Below are 16,179 nucleotides of genomic sequence, written 5' to 3' on the forward strand. Positions count from 1 at the left end.
ATTCTGACCCGCAGTGCACTTCCTGCCTGTCAAAGGCACTGAAGCTCTAATAATGGGCTCCAGCAGAGGAGTACTCAGTGCAATTCAGGAAAGAGTGTTTGTGGAAAAGTGGCTTTGAGCCATCTTTGAATTCCCTGCTCTTTAGACTGCTCAGCACTGAGCCAGTCTCCTGGTGTAATTGCACTAGCTGCTGTGACGTTATGAGTGTAAAATAATATTTCATTGAAAGGTGACAGGGCCAGAAAGAGTTAATTAACTCAGACTGACCTGACCCATGGGTGAACTGTAGAAACTGGTTAGGAAGATATGTAAATGAACAGAGCTTTGAAATGCAAGTCTGCATTGTTAGAGGTAAAAGGGTAGATGTTTGCTCCTGGCTTGTGATGTAAGCAAACAAGTCTTGTCTATTGCTATAGTTTTAAATTCAAAGATCAAAAAAGGAATATTAACATTTATGATGATACTTGAGTGAAATAGTATTATTGGCTATATGTCTCTTTGAAGGTTGTGGTAACCTGTATCTGAACTGTTTAATGGATAAATTACCCTCTGCTAATTGCCAGGATGTTTGGAAGGAGAATTAAGCCTATTGTTTTCTCAGGCCGAAAGGCTGCTGGAAATGTATAAGAACCAATGGGACATAATCCTTCTTCATCTCAGATCTGCTTTGGGTTTCAAGAAGGGGAAACCTTAAGCCACAAGGATTGAGATCCCCAGTCATTGACTGGAGCCACCCTGAATATGGACATTGGACTATAACCTGTGGACTATATCTAAAAGGACTTTTGGCATCTACAAGCTCACCTCTGCTATGTATCTGAACCTCAAGAATTGAATTCAAGTCTGTATGTATATTGATCTTTTAACCAACACTCTCTCTCTTTTCTATTTTAATAAATTTTAGCTTAGTTCATAAGAATTGGCTATAAGCGTGTATTTTGGGTAAGATCTAAGTTGTAATTGAACCTGGGTATGTGGCTGATCCTTTGGGATTGGAAGAACCTTTTCTTTTATATGATGAGATAAGATTTTCAGTAATCATCATCATATGTTTGACAGGTGTGTCTGGTTGGAGGCCTGAGGCTGGGCACTTTAAGGGAACTGCGTGGTTTGGACTTCTAAGTAACCAGTGAGGTACTATAGAAGCTGTTTTGTGCTGGCTTGGTAAATCTAAGTATTGGAATATCCACCAGCGTTTGGGATTTGTCTGCCCCGTTTTGTTTGCAGTTCATCCTAATTGAGTGACCTCAGCTGGCTCCTACTGGCAGCACCGTCACAGCTGCCAATGACCCCTAGAGACCATTCCAGAAGCCATGGATCATTGCACCAGCAACTGCAATTGCACCAGCTGCACCATCTTTGCCAGGTGGAGAGATGACAGTTCAGGGCATCTACCCCACCTGAGGATTCCCATAAGCCTGACGGTCCTTCTGGACCCAGCTAAACTGTCTGAAAAGGAAAGGATTAGATGCTAAATATTTTTAAAGATTTGCAATAAAGCACACAAATATTACTTTTCACAGATGATCAAGTTATTTGATTGCAATCGTCAGGCCCTGTCACTCCTGCTGAGGAGTTTTGCACTGGAAAAGACTGCAGCTAAGGGTCTCTGTTAGTACTCTCTTGGAAATTCAGAGCTTTGAACATTCAACCACCCTGGAGCTGGCCCTGGAGCAACAAAGAACTAAACATATGGAACATGCCTATTCAATAATCTGTTGCCAGAATTACACGTTAAACATAGGCAGGGGTGAAAGTGGACCGGTACAGGCTGGTACGCCATACTGGTAAGAAGCTGGTACCAGTCCGTACACAGCCCATGTTAATCATGTCATTGCTCCTTTTGCCCCCACACGACCCCCCAGCCCACTCTCCTGGGCCCTTTTAAATCACCACCGGAGCCCCGGACGGTGGGGGCCAGGCAGCACGGATGGGCTGACGGGGGAAGGCTGACCCCCCCCAGCCCCGCCCCTTCCACCCAAGGCCCCGCCCCTTCCAAGGGCCGGAGCTGGCCCCCGTACCAGTAAGAATTTAATATTACTTTCACCCCTGAACATAGGGCCAAAAGCTCCCTTTCATTTTAGAAAAGGGAGCACATACAGCATTACTGCAGAGTTGCGCTGCCATTGGCACCAGCGCAGGAGGGCCAAGCCTCTGTGCATGGCACTGGTCTTCAGAGATTTCTCAAGATCCACACTGATTTGTGAGAGCCACAGGTTTAGAGGCAATCACTGGTTGTTCTAAAGAGGAACAAACCCATCACCTCATTCCCCCAACAGAATGATAAAAGATATTACACAAGCTAAGACTCAAAAAGTTTTGAGTTGTCTATGCAGGAATAATTTAACAGAATTTGGCCTATTGCTTTTTAGAATCCAGAAGACTGCAGTTATTGCTGTGTTACTATGACATTCAAGATTGTGTCATGTTCACCAGATTATAACAGTTCTAAGACAGATCACATTTTGGACTTCAACAAGTTATGTCAGGGGTCGGCAACGTTTGGCACGCGGCTCGCCAGGGTAAGCACCCTGGCGGGCCGGGCCAGTTTATTTACCTGCCGTCCCGGGCCAATGGGGGCGGCGGAAAGCCGTGGCCGGCACATCCCTCGCCCGCGCCGCTTCCCGCAGCCCCCATTGGCCCGGGACGGCGAACCGCGGCCAGTGGGGGCCGCGATTGGCCGAACCTGCCGCGTCACCAGGTAAATAAACTGGCCCGGCCCGCCAGGGTGCTTACCTTACAAATAATGATATTTGTGAACATAAGTATCCATAACATACATAAATCAATGTTTCCCTCTTCCATTGTATCACCAAACTATAACAATCTAAAAGAGAAATGCAAAATATTTGTCTGGTTAGATAATCAATATCAGCTTTCAGCACAAGTTGTAGCATAAATCTAATGTCTTTCAGGGAGAATTTTTAGAATCAACTCTGATGAGGAAGTTTTTTTTTTTCTTTCCTAGTCAGAATGACACTCCTGTACTTTCTCTCTTTTTATTCTTTTATGTTTATCCTATTGGATTTTAGGCTTTCTTCTTTAGCTTGCCAAGCAAAAATGATTCATAATTGTTAAAGCTATACAGTCCTTATACAAGTTTTCATTGGCTTTACTTTGCAGCTAGTGTTTTGTGGACTTTTATTTATATAAAGACTTTTCAATTATGCTTAGAAGATAGTACCCTTCTCCTTTTACGTCAGTTCCTTGCAGCATGGCTGATTATACTGGGACAAAACTGTATAAGCATCTAGCATGCTGGGCTTAGCCCATAGAACCAGGACTTTCCTGTTGAATTTAGTCACCCTGATTGTGAAGGAAGAAGTCCTACAGTGAAGTACCTTACCTAGCCTCCATTTGTACATGCTCAAATGTGCCAATGCAAATCGATTGCATACATGCTTTCTACACAAAGTCACTTATGCATACTGTGACACCTCACCCAATATTCTTCACAGTGATATTATTATGATATGATTATGGCATAATTCTGATGTATTTTATGCAAGATAGGTCTTGTGACATATTGGAAAGGTTATGATTTTCTGAATATGATTATCCTATTTGTATGCATGTATAATTTTTGTATCTGAAGTTAGGAATATTGACTATATATCTGTATTACAAATGTGTTTACACTTGGGAAACACCCACTAGGCAAAAGACCGTCAGTCTAGATGGCTGGCTGGGAAGGGCCCATTCAGGTTAAAGGGCCATTAGGAGAAAATAATAGGCCTTAGAAGAAATTTATCTCCCAACCGGGGACGGGTGGGGTGTCTTCCTGAGGACACTACAAACAGCCTCCGAGCAATGGCTGCTGTGGCACTACAGGGGCATGTAACCAGATCACCTGGCACTGGACTCCATCCTGGAATACCGGTGTTTTTCCACTGACTGGCATGGAAACCAAGCTTTGAGACAAAGTGTTCCTGCCATATGCAAAAGCTATTTAAGGCAGGGGAGTGACATCATTGTGGTTCTTCACTGACTCCCCACCCAAAGAGACTCCTGGAAAGAGCTAAGGAAGAAGGACGGAACTGGGGGAAAGTGCTGGACCCAGGCTAAAGGGATTTTTAGCCTGTGAAAGGAACACCTGGTGTTTTTAAGCTCTAAGCAAGTGCAGCTGGCCCCTTAAGAATATCTGCAGCCTGCTTGAATCATCATTTAGGATGAGAATTTGCTACTCATATCCAATCTCTTTAGTATATTAAACTTAGTTTGCTTGTTTTGTTTGTTTGCTAGGTAATCTAATTTGATCTGTTTGCTCTCCCTTATAATCACTTAAAATCTATCTTTTGTAGTTAATAAACTTTATTTTTGCTTTGTCTAAAATCAGTGTGTGGGAGTCATAACTTGGGGCAGAAAGCTGTTGCATATCCTTCTCCACCTTGAGGGATGGGGTGAATATCATGATCTTATGCTGTACAGATCACTGTGCAGTGCAAGACGGTATAATTTTGGGTTTGCACTCCAGAGGGGTGTGTGCATTTGATTAGCTGGGCAGTTCCTTAGCTGTAGCCTACCCCATGCAGAGCTGATCACAGCTCTGTATGTACTGCAATTGGGTGTGTCCCTACCTGTATGTGTGCTGATGCCTGGGAGAGGGCTTGGCAGGCTGGTCACAGCAGTACACTGTAAAGGAAGCCCAGGCTGGTGGGCCAGGGTGGCTCAGTGGTACCCCAGTTCCAGGTGACTCCCTGTGGAGGGAACCCATCATACATACATATGATGCGTTTTGCATGTGTATATTGCATATGCAAAAAGCAGCTCTGTTCATGTAAATATTACTCCTGGGGGAATTCTGTGCCACTGCACATGTGCAGAATTCATGTCCCCCACAGATTAATTTTCTCTGCAGAAAATACATTCTGCCGGAGAGGTTCTGCAATTATGCCTTTTGCCCACCAAGGGCTGCTGTGGTGTCAGAACAGAGAGCAGCCGGCAGTGGATAGGGAGGAGGAGAGGCTGCATTCCTCACAGCATCCTGTGTGTGGAGCCTGGTGAGGAGGCATGGGATTTGTGGGGGACAGACAGAGCAGGGCACACGGGGCTGCTGTGGGGTCACAAATACTGGGGTTGTGAATGGCTCGTGGGGGGGCAGACTGAGGTGGATGTTGAATGGCAGTGGGGGTGCAAGGACACATGGGGAGAGGGGAAAATGTTCCTGACTGAATGGGAGCGGCTAGGGGTTATCCGGGTCTGCAGGGAGAGGCTCCTCAACTCCCTAACAATCCTCCCCGCACAAAAAAACGTCCATACTTCTCCCACCCACACCCAACAACCCTCCAGTGTCACTCCAGGCTCCTTCCCAACAATTACTTCCCTCTCTCTCAGCTCCTCCATTACCCAGCTCCTCCAAGCCTTTGCATTGCTTCCGATGGGTGCAGGAAATTCATTTCTGTATTGTAGTTTAAATGAATTATTACTCAAAGTTCTGTATTAATATGCCTATTAAGGAATCTATTTGTTTAAAAAACATTTCCTGAATCTTAAGTACCTTAAGACATCTTGATGACAAGTTTTTTTTTTAATAAATTACCAAAATAATTGAAACTGGTGTGATTACATTGTGTTATTTTGACAAATAAAATATGCAGAATTATCTTTCACTGGTGACAAGCAAAATTTTGAACAAGGGATGATAATAAAATATGGTACAACCATTCCCATGCTGGACTCTTTGGAAACTCATTTGGCCATGTGTATAATGTAAATGTTTATAATATACAACTTTCACACAACAGTAAATATAGTTCATACAGTGTGTTTATTGTTCTGATGTAAGTCTGTTATTGTGCTCTATTTTTCTGCCACTCCCCCACTCCCAGACACCCTATTGTGTTATCATCTCCTGGCATGTTAGACACCATTTTGCAATCCAGAGAGCCATAATTGATGAATTACAGCACTAGACCATTTTGTTCCCTTTTGCAAAAATGGGACTTTTAAACCATAAACACATATCTACCATTAAAAATAATACAATTATGTAATTATGTTTCTGAAATCAACATTTTTACAAGGTACTTGGTTTATGAAATGGCATGTTCTCAAAGTTTATTACAGTCAACACTATTCAGTGGAGTTCATAATCTATTCACATTCTATGAAACCTGGCTGAACAATATTTGGATACATCTTTTGGATATAGCTCATGTAATAATTTCTCAGTTGTTGGGCTTCATTGAAGGGCAAACTAAGATTAAATAGTGAGAACTGTGTAACAACCATGACTGTATATATGCTAACACTATGGATCATGTGCAGGGATTGAAACTCTGTGTTCTGGCTTCAAAAATCTCTGACCTTTATCAATTGAGTATAGGAGGACACTTTCAGCTGTGAGAAAGTAGTAGACTATTATAACCACTAGGGCAAATGTTAGGTAGAGGCACAATCACACACATTAAGCAGTGTATTACACTAGCAAAGATGCAAATCACATTCATCAAGGACATCCACAATTGCTGTGGCCAAGTGTACAAACTCCAAGACTCATAAACATACTATAAAATAAAACTATAGCAGCTAAATAAGGCAAAAATATACATATCACTCTTGCAGTGTGATAATAATACAGGATTTCGCCACAACACCAAAATTTCTTAACCATAAATTTCTTTTTTAAATCGAAAAGGCTGAATGGTATTTATACAGCTGCTCCAAATACACCTTAACTACCTAAGCAGTCATCACACCCATACAGTAGCATGCAGTTATAACATTGATCAGGTATCTAGAACAGGACTAGCTAGACCTGGGATGTCAAATCCATGTTGGCTGGCTCCAACTGGACAGAGAGGTACTAGCAACAAATCCTTTAACAGTAAGAGTTCACCCTTGTATACCTTATCTATCGGAACCTACCTGGTGATTGTCACTGCTTCTTGAATTCCTTTCTTTGCAAAAACCAGTTAGAACCATCCTGGATAATTGAGGCTTTTTCTTCAAAGATTTTCCTCCGATCTTATCAGCCACACTCCAGGTCCAGTATTTCCTATTAAGTCACATTCCAAGTCCAGTATATCCAATTAAGCATACCATCTTTCAAGGTATTCTCACAATTGCTAAGCACCGGCACTTTACACAAACTGCAAAACACATATATTTTTAGCCAAGGTAATCTAACTCTTTATATACCTTCTAATCCTACAAGCTGCCATGACATTTAATTTTTTTTGCTGAAATAAGACAAACTAGTATAAGTAACTACATTAGTTTTTGAACTAGGTTCAAAACTAGGTTATTTCAGTATATGCTACATAGACTGACTGACATGGTTGTAACTGTAAGGAAAACAAACATCCTTTTAATTTTTTTTTTTTTTTTGGCGTGCTGGAAAGGCTTATATGATGTGATATATAAAAATTATCTAAATGTACTTGGTACTATATTGTTTTCAATACAAAGGCCTTTATCATAAATGACTGCATATTGAATGATCAGTTGTCATGACTTCTGAATAAATAACTACCCAATATTTATAGTGTTATTACTTGAAACAATTTAATAATCATAGAATATCAGGGTTGGAAGGGATCTCAGGAAGTCATCTAGTCCAACCCCCTGCTCAAAGCAGGCCCAATCCCCACACAGATTTTTGTCCCAGATCCCTAAATGGCCCCCTCAAGGATTGAACTCACAACCCTAGGTTTAGCAGGCCAATGTGCAAACCACTGAGCTATCCCTGTTCCAATTGTTTGTGTTTGTCCAAAATATGCCTTGGAACTTCATTATTTCTAGTCAAGTCATTCTGTTCAGGATGCTGATGTAATAATAATAAATTATGCAAATTTATCTAAAACACCTCAGCCAGTCAATTAAGTTAAATTATAGCTAAGGCAGCTAAATCTCTACTCCAAAGATATTTTCAGTAAACTGCCAGCACTACTTCATACCATACATCTGCTTCTTCCATCCTTTTATTTAATGAAGAGGTAATGTGTTGCTGAGAATTAGTTCATCAGTGATGCACACCGTACTCACAAATGTAAACTCCCATTTACTGCAGTGGGACTGCTCTGACAAAAAGGGGCTGAACTGAAAGATCACTAGAATGCAGTGTCGTGGAAAAAGTCACCCACGCATTGATTTTAGTTCACAGACTCAAGCCTGAAGCCAGTTTATTGCAATACATACCAACGCGTTGGGGTAGCAGTCCGAAAACTACCACACCTAGCAGCAGCGCGCAGGCGGCCTTTATTTCGTCAAACCGCAAGCATAGTACAAATAATACGTCATTTATGCGAAAATAAGAGTAGGGGTCTGTCCCTTTTTCCCGGTAGCCTCCTCATTATTTACGAGAATTGGGTGCCGATTGGGTGGGGGGTTTCTTGGTGGTTTTGGCATGGGTGGTACTTGGCACCAGTTGGGGTGTTGTTTTTCGTCAGGGTACATATTGTTTTCCGGGGGGGGGCATAGGGGTTTATTTCAGGACGCACAAAGATGATATATGATTGGCTGGTGGCAGGTAGCTGGAACTATAGGAGGAGCTGGCCTTTACTAGAAGCAATTTCTTCATATAAGCCGTTACTATGTTTCATCAATAAGCGGTTATCATGTTTTTTCGCAAAGAAGCAGTTATCATGTTTTTCCATCAACAAGCGGTTATCATGTTGCTAAGGCCTTTCATATGGCTTCCTTCCCCTCCCTCCTCTGGTCATGGCCCTTGACCGTATTTGGCAGGGAATTGTACAGCTTAGCTTTGTTCAGGTTCTGGCCTGTACTGCTTTATGTAAAGGCCGTCTGTGCAGTCAGCTTCTGTCAGAGGGCCTGAATGTGGGCCTTCGGTGTTACTTTGGTTGTTATAAAGAAGGCCACCTACTTCTTTTTCCCCACAACAGTGACTATTTTTCATATAGATGTGCGGTATTCATGGCATTAATGTCATTACATTGTCAGTTGTTTGTCAACACAATGCTAGATATCAAGAAGTGTGTGTGTATTGTAACTTGGCTATATTATTTGATACGTATGTATTAAGAGCTAGATTGTAGTGTACCATATCAGGGAAAGCTTGGAGAGTTGTTATACATCCCTCCCTCCCACCTGCCCTCACCCTCCGGGAGTTCCATAGTGAACAAGGAGAGTGCACAGACCCTAAGACAAAAAGATAATTCCATATACAGAAATATAAAATATGACAAAGGCCAAATTCTGCATTCTGTTACATAGGTGTCAATATGGAATCAGTCCATTGTCCACGCTGGATTGATTCCAGATTTATACCTGTGTAACAGCTAGGAGAATTTGCCCTCATATGTGCAAAGGGCCAACATCTGTTGCCTATAGGAGCCATAACTTTGAATTGTCTGACTTGTGCCTTAAAAACCTCAAACATAACTTTTCACTGGCATCGCGTTTTACGATGATATTGGGCTGCTGTATGTGAATAGCCACTTCTAAGGCCATCATAATTATATCAGACAATTCAAAATTTCAACTTATCACCAATTGATATATAAACTGGATAATTGACCCTTGAAACTGATAAACCTGATTTTCAAATGAAAGCAGAAAATGGTTGTAGTAAATTATAATGAAGGTGGTTGTTTGGTTTTTATGTAATACACAATACATAGGCTCAAACTCAACATGCTTTCCTCACTGAAATAGAGCATAAACTTTCTTACATGGATTGACTTTTTGAAATCAGTGAGACTGCTAATGTGAGTGAGGTGAGCAGGATTTGATTCTGAATGTATATGTCATAGATTATACAGTAAGTAAGTAATAACAATATTGCTTTCTCTACATCATACACACATAGGATTATAATAATCATTCACCAAAAACGACATTAAAAGAACTTTGTGGCACAAAACAATAAAGAAAAATAAAAAGAGACTAAGCAAGTTATATCACACAATTGAAGGGCTTAAAAAAGAGAGGTGAGATGGATGGGAAGGGCCAGGAGAGAGATATTATGCAAACTCTTCTGTGGGTTTGTCAAAGCCCAATTCTTTATCTGATTTAAAAAAAACATAACAACTCTTTCCATTTCTGTTTAGGAAATTGGAGACACTAAAACATTTCTTTGTTCATAGTTTAATTATGGCAGTAGTATCTGATCAAGGAAAGTCTCCATTTCCACTTCCTAGGCATGGATTTAGCTGGTGTATAACTGTGAATAACATGCACAAATATTTTACTGATCTTTATTAAGGCAGCTGCTCTGATTCCATCTCGATATTTTCAGAAAGAGAGCTATGGGCCTCTTTTAAAAAAGGCAAAACCCCCCACTACCTTGCTAATATCGTAAATGGGGAGGAGGGGCGATGCAAGCCTATAGATTTAGGAGGACAAAGAAGTGGGTGGTAGGGAGATACCTCTCTTCTGTAGCATTGCTCCCCACCCTCTTCTGCAGACCCTCTAATGAATCACCTCCAGAGTTAACAAGCCAGTTGCAACATGAGTCAGCAAAGTGCACTTAACATTTCCCATCAAGATCATTATCTGCTAACAGGGTGGGGTTTTCGGGCAAATACTGTCAGCCTGGTGCCAAACCTCCTCATATGTGGGGAGTATAAATCTGTAATAAGTATCCAAATAGCCTGTTTATACATGTACTGTGATTCATGCTTACAGGTTTTTTAAGCATTACTAAGAGAAATGTGCACAAAATGAAGCCATTGTATCATGCAGTCAGGGCCGTCCCTAGAGGGGCCCGGAGCCCGGGACAAATCAGCCTCCTTGCTAGTCTCCTCACCATCCACCCTGCGTGCCCACCCACTGCTTGCCTCCTCACCCGCCCGCCCATCGCTCGCCTCCTCGCCTGCCTGCCTGCCACTCGCCTCCCCACTAGTCTCCTCGCCGTCCATCCGGCGCCCACCCCATCTGCCCGACCGCGGCTCTCCTCCTCGCCATCCGCCCGCCCACCTGCCTCCTCACTCCCCTCCCGCCTGCCCACCTGTCGCTTGCCTCCTCACCCACCTCCTCACCCCACTTCCCACCCGCTTCCTGCCTCACCTGAATATTGGGACAAATGGCGTCCGGACTGCACATAACATAAAATTTAACATCTCTGGGTGGGCAGGGTGGGAGAAAACACCACAGCAGCCCACCATGATAGCATTTAATTTCAGAAAGGTGAACTACACAAAAATGAGGAAGTTCATTAAACAGAATTTAAAAGATACAGTGCCAAAACTGAAATCCCTGCAAGCCGCAGGGAAACTTTTTAAAGACACCATAATAGAGGCTCAATTTAAATGTATTTCCCAAATTAAAAAGCATAGTAAGAGGACCAAAAAGTGTCACCATGGCTAAACAACAAAGTAAAAGAAACAATGAGAGGCAAAAAGGCATCCTTTAAAAAGTGGAAGTTAAATCCTAGTGAGGAAAATAGAAATTAGAAAGGAGCATAAACTTTGACAAGTGAAGTGTAAAAATATAATTAGGCAGGCCTAAAAAGAATTTGAAGAACAGCTAGCCAAAGACTTAAAAAGTAACAGTAAAAAAAACCAACCAAACAAACAAACTAAACAACCTGTGGGGCCCCTGGTGCAAAAGGAGCACTCAAGGAACATAAGGCCATTGTGGAGAAGCTAAATGAATTCTTCACAGCTGAGGATGTGAGGGAGATTCCCAAACCTGAGCCATTCTTTTTAGGTGACAAATCTCAGGAATTGCCCCAGACTGAGATGCCAATGGATGTGGTTTTGGAACAAATTGATAAATTAAACAGTAATAAGTCACCAGGACCAGATGGTATTTACCCAAGAGTTCTGAAGGAACTCAAATGTGAAAATTCAGATCTATTAACTGTGGTATGTAACCTATACTTTAAATCAGCTTCTGTGCCCCATGACTGGAGGATAACTAATGTGATGCCAATTTTTAAAAAAGGCTCCAGAGGTGATCCTGGCAATTACAGGCTGGTAAGCCTGACGTCAGTACTGGGCATACTGGTTGAAACTATAGTAATGAACAGAATTATCAGACACATAGATTAACACAATTTGTTGGGGAAGAGTCAACATAATTTTTGTTAACGGAAATCATGCCTCACCAACCTGTTAGAATTCTTTGAGGAGATCAACAAGTATGTGGACAGGGGTAATCCAGTGGATATAAGTTTCAGAGAGGTAGCCATGTTAGTCTGTATCAGCAAAAACAACAAGGAGTCCTTGTGGCACCTTAGAGACTAACAAATTTATTTGGGCATAAGCTTTTGTGGGCTGTAACCCACTTCATCAGATGCAAGGAGTGAAAAATACAGTAGGCAGGTATAAATATACTGCACATGAAAAGATGGGAGTTGCCTTACCAAGTGGGGGGTCAGTGCTAACGAGGCCAATTCAATCAGGGTGGATGTGGCCTAGGGCCGGCTCCAGGCACCAGCTTAACAAGCAGGTGCTTGGGGCGGCCAAGGGAGAGGGGCGGCACGTGTGGCAATTCGGGGGCTGCAGGTCCCTCACTCCCTCTAGGAGCGAAGGACCTGCCGCCGAACTGCTGCCGCCGATTGCGGCTTTTTTCCCCCCCCCCCAATTGCCGCCGCCGGTCGCGATTGCGGCTTTTTTTTTTTTTTTTTTTTTGGCTTAGGGCGGCAGAAATGCTGGAGCCGGCCCTGATGTGGCCCATTCCCAATAGTTGACAGTTCACCCCTTCTTGTCCATCAATGGCTATTAGCCAGGGTGGGCAGGGATGCTCTGAAGTGTCCCTAGCCTCTGTTTGCCAGAAGCTGGGAAAGGATGACAGGGGATGGATCACTTGATGATTACCTGTTCTGTTCATTCCCTCTGAAGCACCTGGCATTGGCCACTGTTGGAAGACAGGATACGGGGCTAGATGGACCATTGGTCTGACCCAGTATTGTCATTCTTATGTTCTTAACAACCTCCTTTGATCTAACTCCATAATAAGTAATGCATCATATATAAACACACAGAGACATGCTCCTTATTAACAGAAAAAATAAGAGCTATTTCCTACTTTGTCACACATGTATTGCTCTGTCTTGACTTGTCAAAAACTTAACACTAAATCCTGGATCAGAGTTCCCAGGCCTCTTTTAACACATCTTACCACATGCTCATTGGAAAGCCAGTTGTACTGGTGCCACTACTCATTTCTTGTGAGTCATTTCAAAACTCTCAAATCTCAGCCAGGAACCTTAGGATGTAAAGGGAAGTATCTGAGTCTAAAATAAGACAGTCAGCCATCTGGGCTATTTGTTAGAGACCTTTGAGATTTTAAAAAGAGGCAGAAAATACCTTTAGTTCTATTCCTCTTTTCTTAAGCAACTTTTCAAAGTCTACATGTGTTTATTCACCCGAGTTGTTCTATTTGTTTGGTTTGGCTTCTGTATTTGATAATCCTAGCTATTTCCCCCCCTGAGATAACAGACAGATACAATCCATGAGCCTGGTTCTGATATTATCCTCTTGGGGCTTGGCTACACTTGCAAGTTAGAGCGCATTAAAGCAGCCCCGGGTGCCCTAACTCCTGAGGTGTCCACACTGGCAAGGCACATAGAGTGCCTGGACTCTGCAGCTGGAGCGCTCCTGGTAATCCACCTCCACGAGAAGCATAAAGCTTGCTGTGCCCCGGCTGAAATGCCCGGGCGTCAGTGTGGACGAGGTGTTGCATTACTGCGCTGTGACTGGCCTCCGGAAATGTCCCATAATCCCCTGAAGTCAAGTGGCCACATTGTTTTGAACTCAGCTACAGGCATTTGGATATCCCCTTTCAAAGCTCCGTTTCTGACAGCTGGCATGCTTATCTGCTCCGGGACAAAGCAAACCATTAGTGTGGAATGCTGCTGTTGTGAGTGTGAGAGAGAGAGAGAGAGGCTGGGGGTAGGGAGGTCTGCTGCTGTCTGAACTTACAAGACAGCATGCTGACACACTCTCAGCCCCGCAAAACACACTGTCTCTCCCCCCCATACACACAACACACTCCCTGTCACACTCCACCCACCCCCGCCATTTGAAAAGCAGGTTGCAGCCACTTGCACACGGGGATAGCTACCACAATGCACTGCTCTTTGTGGCATTGCAAGAGCTGCTAATGTGGCCAAGCTAGTGTACTTGCAGCTGACAGTGTAAACACACGGCAGCGTTTTCCCTGCTGCGGTCTCCGAAGGCTGGTTTAATTCCCAGTGCTCTACATCTGCAAGTGTAGCCAAGCCCTTGGTTTCTGAAGGGCCGTCTACATGCAAAATGTCCACATACAGCTGTACCTTTTCAAGAAGAAGGCAGTATACTCAAACCTACAAGTGTGGTTTAAAACAAACACATGGAGGAACTGACTCTGTAGATTAGGCCTGCACAACTCGTAAAGTGTCGAGGGCCATATTACTCCAAAGAAAACAGCTAAGGGTCGAACTCCCCCAGCCCCACCGAAACACACCCCCCCCCAGCGCCGCCTGCCCCGCGAAAACAACCCCCCCTCAGCACCACCCAGACAAACTGTAGTAGAGATGTTCTACATCCCCGAAATACCCCCTCCCCAGCGCCGCCCGCCCCATGGAAACAAACCCTCCTTCCCCAGCGCCGCCCCGCCAAAACAGCAGTATTGAATCTTGGTAATATGTTATAGCGGGCCCCTAAGGTAGTATAATTAAGGTAAAAGAAAAATGTCTTTTTGCTAGAAGTAGAATAAGATCTTCCCCCCACTTTGTAATCAATTGCCCTGTTGAATGAATGAGGTGTGAATGAGGAAGGCATGGAAGGCAGGCACCTCCAGACAGCTGCAACCCTTGGAGAGGGGATGGGAGCCAGACCAGATCAGTAGAACAGGTCAGCCACCGACTCGCCGCTTGTCTCCTCAGCCCCCCCCCCCCCCCGCCGCCACCGGCTCACCTGCCCCCCCCCCCACTGCCCGCCCGCTCACCTCCTCAGCCGCCGGCTCACCTGCCCCCCGCCACTGCCCACCTGCTCACCTCCTCAGCTCCCCACCCCCTCAGCTCGCCTCCTCACCCCCCGCCACTGCCCGCCCGCTCGCCTCCTCAGCCCCCCCCCTCAGCTGCCGCTTGTCTACTCACCCCCCTCGGGCCGCACAGTGAGCCCACATGGGCCGCACGTTGTGCAGGCCTGCTGTAGATCTTGCTAGGCAAAACTGCCATTCCTATGAGCGGGACAATGCAGGATCCAGTCAGTAATGGAGATTTCTGCAAGACCTGCAACTGTCTCTGTAGACAATATAGCAAAAGCACACATACTCAGTGTAGTTACACAGCAGATTCAGAGGGAGTGAAATGTGCCAGTAAAAGCTGGACTTGGGGTAAAGATGATATTATATTTTAGGTATCATTGATCTTTAGACCTGCTGAACAATGGGATGCTAGTTTACATTTTAATAATAAAGTCAGTGGGAGATTTGACTAAGTAAGGACTGAATGATTTGGCCTTTTTTCAGGATAGGTGTTACTGGCCGAACTTGAGAAGGCTGTACAATACAATCAGCTCTATCGTAGATGCCTCCCACCCACCGGTGGCTCCTCCCCCTCCCTCCCAGTGCCTCCCGCCCACTGCGGATCAGCTGTTCCACGGTGTGCAGGAAGTGCTGGGAGGGAGGCGAGGAGTGGGGATGGAGCGTGCTCGGGGGAAGGAGCGGAAAGAGACGGGGAAGAGGTGGAGTGGAGTAGAGCAGGGACAGGAAGAGACAGGGTGGGGGTGGGGACTTGGGGGAATGGGTGGAGTGGGAGTGGGGCCGGGGTGCAGCAGGGATGGGAAGAGATAGGGCAGTGGCTTGGGGGAAGGAGTGGAGTAGGGGCGGGGCCTGGGGGTGAGCAGGGGTTGAGCACCCTCAGGGGAAATTGGAAGCTGGGGCCTGTGAGCTCTATGGTATTTTTCTCTCTGTCTGTAATGTGATAACTTTTGAATGTGGCATCTGATCAATTTCAGAATTAAAGGGAGTGTTCTAGGCTTCAATGCCTGGAATCCTACAGACTTTGGGGAAAATCAGAAAACCAAAAATGGGGGATATAAGAAACTCTTGGCAGCTCTTTAGCACAGCCACGGCTAGTTGATGGCACTCCTTAATGCCTTCCATCATGACAATACTCCTATCTCATCTCTGCCTAGCCTCCCAGTAGCTTTTAACATACTGACAGACTGGATGACCTAGCTCTGAAACAGACAGAAGACTAATGATTGAGGTAAGGGTAAATGGGGTTTGGGGGAATGAAAATGTGCTCACAGCCCCTGGCATGGGATGGGGAAGGATGGGGGATTG

This window comes from Emys orbicularis, chromosome 8, assembly GCF_028017835.1.
Source record: "Emys orbicularis isolate rEmyOrb1 chromosome 8, rEmyOrb1.hap1, whole genome shotgun sequence".
NCBI classification, from domain to species: Eukaryota; Metazoa; Chordata; order Testudines; family Emydidae; genus Emys; species Emys orbicularis.